Here is a 6,094-nt window from a genome sequence, read left to right on the forward strand (position 1 = left end):
AAAAATCTATGCTTCTCTAGGCTGGAGCATTAGAGATAGAAGCTAAAGCAATGAAGACCACAGTGGTGTAGACAATATTATTGTTAGTACACTTTTAAGTCATCATTCAAAATTTGTTGATGGTGTTGTTTGTCTTTATTATCACTATTGCTATTAATTTATTGGTTTATATAACTAACATTTTTTGGGTTCAAATCCATGGGCTACAATTATGACAAATGAGGAAAAAGAGTGCTGAAGCCATTCGTAGTACTTTAGGACAGGTGGAGTGTGTTGAGGACTCAGGAACAAGGGATTGTAGAGGAAGGTGTATATGGGTTAAAGTGAACTTGGATATTAGTCAACCATTGTGCTGAGGTCGTATGGTAAACAGAGGTGGCTCAACCCTAATTGGATCTTCTTCCAGTATGAGCACATGCCAATATTTTGTTATTGGTGTGGAAAATTGAATCATGATGAAAGGGATTGCAAATTATGACTTAATAGCAAGGGCACGTTGCGAAAAGAAGACCAACAATACGGTGCTTGGCTGCGGGCAACTACAACCCAGTTTTACAGATCCTCTCCAACTCCACAACAAGAAGGAAATCACACTAACGATACTCAAATTGGGCAATCCGATAGGCTGAGGTTAATGATCACACTAGTGGATGAAGGTACTGAACATGTGGGAGATGGGCAGCAATCTACTACTAATATTGTGAATCAATCAATTATGGAGGCTAGGACTGAGCAAACTGGGCATACAGTAAAGGATATACCCTCAAACTCAACTCTATTCCAATCTCATCTGCAAGAAATTGACCAGGGTTTGAATTAGTATTCTAGTAGAGCACAAGTGACTAACAAGGTGGGAGATAATGTTAGGGAGAGTAACATAGACAATGGAAAAGCGTCTATGCTTGAGGACAACATGAATATAGACGGTCTAACAGGGACTAGGCTAGATATGCATGGCACCAACAATGCGAGATCAACGTTAAGGATGTCATGTGAAGATTTGGTGATTGGCCAAGACATCTCTGTGGGAGGGCCAAGTAATACCGTGGATAAAGTACACACTCAAAAAGATGCACTGGTCAAAATTCATTAGGGACGAAACAGGGATCATGGACACGGAAACAACCTCCTTAGGGATTGATGGACACAATTGATGCAAATCTGAAACATGTGGGTACAAAAAGAAAGGGTCAGGGGATATGGAAAAGGCCCGAGTTAATGAGAAAAAACAGAAACTGGAGGAAGACACGGTAATGCTTGGTAGGATGAAGGAAAATAATTTTGGATCGGTGGTGGCTACTAAGCAGCACCGCTAGAATCAAGGAGTGCCTTAAGTTGGAATTGCCAAGAACTTGGGAACCAGCCAACAGTTCATGCTCTTAAAAAGATTTTGAGGGTCGAAGATCCCAAGTTTGTCTTCTTGATGAAGACCAAACTTCATAGTGACATAATGAATAGGATGAAATATGGATTGGGTTACACACAAGGAGTAGCTATGTCTGGTGATGGATATAATGGGGGACTCACTTTGCTATGGAAACCAAGTATAAAGGTTGAGGTTCGTAAATTTGCTCGGTGGTACATAGATGCTTTATGGATTGTGGAAATAATAGGGATGTTTGGAGGCTTACGGGGTTCCATGGTCACCCTGAAACAAGTAAAATGGAGGAAACATGGACTCTTTTGGAGTCACTTAGTTGAGTTAGTGATGTGTCATGGCAGTGCATAGGCGATTTTAATGAAATTACTAAAGCACCTGAGAAGGAAGGGGATAATATGCAACCTATGAGACAGATGAACAGGTTTCGGAGTGTCATCAACCTTTGTGGCTTCCATGACCTTGGGTTTCATGGTGCAGCATTTACATGGTTTAAGAACAATTCTGATGAGAGCCAGCTTAAGATTCGCTCAGATTGAGCTTTGGGCACAAATGCTTGGAGGCAAAAATTTAAGGACGCAACACTGCATCACATTCCAACCTCGGCATCAGATCACTCCATGTTGTCACTTCAATTGGTAGGGACAAATCCACAAACAGTTAAGAACAAGTTTTGGTTTGAAGCAATGTTGTGATGAAGTTGTGGCAGAATCATGGCAAGAAAGGTTGAATAGGTGTGGTGGGTCTCAATTTACAAACTGCATTGATAGGTGTACGGAGAGACTAAGAATTTGGAATAAGGTGGAGTTTATGCATGTGGGAAAAAAGATAGCCAATCTTTAAAAGAAGTTACAAGTATTAGAGGCCTACAAGACCAACAGAGATACAAAGAAGAAAATCAAAGAGGTTCGGCACAGTTTGAATGTATGGCTAGATGCAAAGAGTACCATGTGGAATGAAAGGTCTTGAAATACTTGGCAAGTGAATGGGGATCGCAACACAAGATATTTTCATGCCAAAGCATCCAACCGGTTCCAAAAGAATAGCATCAAGGGGCTGTGTGATGAGACCGTTACATGGCAAGATGAGGAAAAGACCATGGAAAGAATAGTAGTAGATTATTTTGAGTCTATATTTCGCTAATGGGTCTAGGGATGCAAGTGATGTAGTCTAGGGAATTCTCAGCCATGGAGATGAAATAAGCTCTAAAGCAGGTGCATAAAAAAAAATAAATAAAAAAAAAAACACCATGTCCTAATGGCACGCCTCCTCCTTTTTATCAACATTACTGGTCCATAGTTAGTAATTGTGTTATTAAAAATGTGTTAGATTTTCTTAATCTGGGTATCATTCCTCCATAATTCAATGAAACACACATTGTCCTTATACCTAAGGTTAAAAATCCAACCAAAATAACATAGTATAGACCCATTATTCTGAGTAATGCGGTCTCAAGACTCGCCTCAAAAGTACTAGCTAATAGGCTAAAAACCCTTTTTCCACATATTATTAGTGAAAGCCAAAGTGCCTTTATGTCCACTCGACTGATCATTGATAACGTCATAGTGGCTTTTGAAACCATGTATCGCATAAGCCAAAAGAAGAGTGGAAGAGTTGGGGAGATGGTTTTAAAATTAGATATGAGTAAGACCTATGACTAGGTGGAATAGGGACGCCTAGAACAGATTATGCATAAAATGGGGTTTCACTTGCAGTGGATTGCTATTATGATGAGACGTGTTCGCTCTGTTACATATTCTATTAAAATTAATAGGCAACCCTGAGGGAGCATCACCCCTACTAGGGACTTGCGCCAAGGGACCCTCTTTCCCCTTATTTGTTTATGATTTGCGCAGAGGGTCTGTCTACACTTCTTAGACAATCAGTGGAACAAGGCAAATTAAAGGGAGTGGCAGCTTGTGCAAGGTGACCAGTGATTCCTCATATTTTCATTGCTAATTATAGTCTAATTTTTTTGTCTTGCAACAAACGAAGAATGTTCCAATTTAATTACTTTCTTGAAGAAATATGAAAATGCCTCAAGTCAACAATTAAATCGTGATAAAACTTCTCTCTACTTCAATCGCAATATACTCCCCAGAATATTCAAGATGATATTAAGACCAGGTTCAGAGCTAAGATAATAAAGCAACATAAGAAGTATTTGGGCCTACTATCTTTAGTAGGGAAGAACAAGTGTAATACATTCCATAAGCTGAATGAAAGGCAAAACAACAAATTCTCAGGATGGAAGGAAAAATTACTATCCAATGCTAGAAAGGAGATTCTCATAAAGACTGTGGCATAAGTTGTTTCAACCTACACTATGAGTGTCTTTAAACTTCCCTCCACTCTTTGTGATGAGATGACAAGTATGATGCATAAATTTTGGTGGGGTTAAGCTAATGAGAAGAATAAGATGGCATGGTTATGCTGGGACAAGATGTGCTTGCCAAAGGAAGAAGGCAGTTTGGGCTTTCTTGATCTTAAATCATTTAATCTTGCATTATTGGTAAAATAAGGCTGGCATCTACAAACTAAAACCAATTCGTTGGTTCACTGAGTTTTCAAGGCGTGTTATTTCCCCAATGGAGATTTCCTATCGGTTGAATTAGATAATCATCCTTCTTATGCTTGACAAAGTATTATGGCTACACAATCCATAGTTCAACATTGGTCTCGTTGGTAGGTGGGCGACAGATACAAACTCAATATATAAACAAACAAATGGCTACCACAACCATCAACGTTTCAAGTTACCTCTAGACCGACTGAAGCTCCCACTGATTCTAAAGTCTCTTTACTTATTGACCCATATACTAAAGCTTGGAGGTCTGATATGATACATCACTTCTTCTTTCCGGAGGATGCTTTTGCTATTCTAGGTATTCCTCTAAGTTCTAGATTGCCTAGGGACTGATTAGTGTGGGCTTACAATCTGAGGGTGTCTTCACGATGAGAAGTGCGTATAAAGTAGCTCTAACATTGAGGGAGAGCACCAGTTCTGGGGAAGCTTCCATCAATCAAAATAATAAGATTTTCTAGAGAAAAATTTAGCGGTTTAACATCCCAAACAAAGTTAAATCCTTCGTGTGGCGAGCTAGCAAGAATATTCTACCAACAAAGCATAACTTATGTCATCGGGAAAGTCCTTACTGATCCAGTGTGTGAAGCATGTGGAATGGGAGCTAAAAGTAGTGGTTATCTTTTCTGGGGTTGTGACCGAGCATGTGTGGTTTGGAACCTCACCAGCATTTCTTATGATGCACACAAGTTAGCTTTCCCAAAATTTGTGGATTTTCTTTGGCACCTAATATTTGGGATTCGATTGGGTCAAGAGCTATTGGAGTTAGTGGTCATGGTGGCATGGTGCACGTGGTTCAACAGGAATGAGGCTCAGCTTGGAAAGACAACGTAGTAGGGGTCGACACTTTTGCAACGAGCTCAATTTTTTCTAGATGAATTTCAAACAACTAACATCAAGCTCAATCCAGGTGGGTCTAGAGAAGATGCCCCATGGTCTTTCCCAAATGCTCCGTTGTATAAGCTTAATGTTGATGGCACAACTTTCAAATCCTCTCATTCTTCGGGAATTGGAGTAGTAATCTGTGATTTTGCTGAAAGAGTCGAGGTAGCATTGAGTAAAAATATACCATACCCACTGGGGCCATTGGAGATTGAAGCAAGAGCTTTGGAGGAAGGGGTTCTTTTTGCATGGGATGTGGGGTTTCAAGAGTGTTGGTGCAAACACAATAATAATGGAAACAACACAAAGAGAAACTGAATAATACTTCTGAATATTATTAATTTAAAGAGAAAAATTACACAACACTATTTGGACTAAGGCGCGGTACTTGCTCTCTTTAAGGAGATTAAAGCCCTTGGTTGGCTAAACTTTGTAACCGGTGCAGACTTCTTTGACTTGTCTCCCCTAGGATACAACAGTCCAACAAGTGTTATATGGCTAGAACAACCTTTGCACAAAGTGTTCAAGCCCAAAGTTCGACCAAAAAGAACACCCTTCCTTGCTAAGAACCTCTCTATTTTTTTTTAAGTGTATATTGCACTCATATGGATTGGGTCTAAATGAGTCTATTTGTAGGCTCAATGGGCCTCATGAAATTATTACCCAAATTAGTCTAATTAATTAGGTCCATTATTTTGATGTAGTGGGTATTTTCATAATAAAAATAAGTATTAATTCGGGCCATTTACTCACCAACGGATATGATAATTACTCTGAATGGGCTGTCAAGTAGGAGGATCCAAGATGATGATTCTTTTCCATTTTTGATACCTCCACCCTTCACCTCCCCCTTGCGCACATATCTAGCCCAATATCTAAGTCAATTCATATTAGCCCATTAATAATCACAATTAAAAAGAATAAAATATCCTTTCTCCTTTTCAATGTGAGATTAAACATTTTCACTGACTTCTCATCTTCCATATTCACTTCCACGTCTTTACATTTATGTTGTAATATTTATTCATTTTAATTAATTAATATTAAAATGCTCCAACAATCCCCCACTCATTTTAATATTAAAATTTTTAGTTAAAGAGAGATTATCAGGCAAAGACGGGTCACTATGCATCATGAAGGTATGTTCTACATTGAACCTTCACTTAGTAAAACAACGATCTCAACTCTAGAGTCATAGTGGTCTCCGACTTGAACTAGGACTGCTTTAGGGAAATTAAGCGTCACTGTTT

The sequence above is a fragment of the Quercus robur genome, chromosome 10 (genome assembly GCF_932294415.1).
Source record: "Quercus robur chromosome 10, dhQueRobu3.1, whole genome shotgun sequence".
NCBI classification, from domain to species: domain Eukaryota; kingdom Viridiplantae; phylum Streptophyta; class Magnoliopsida; order Fagales; family Fagaceae; genus Quercus; species Quercus robur.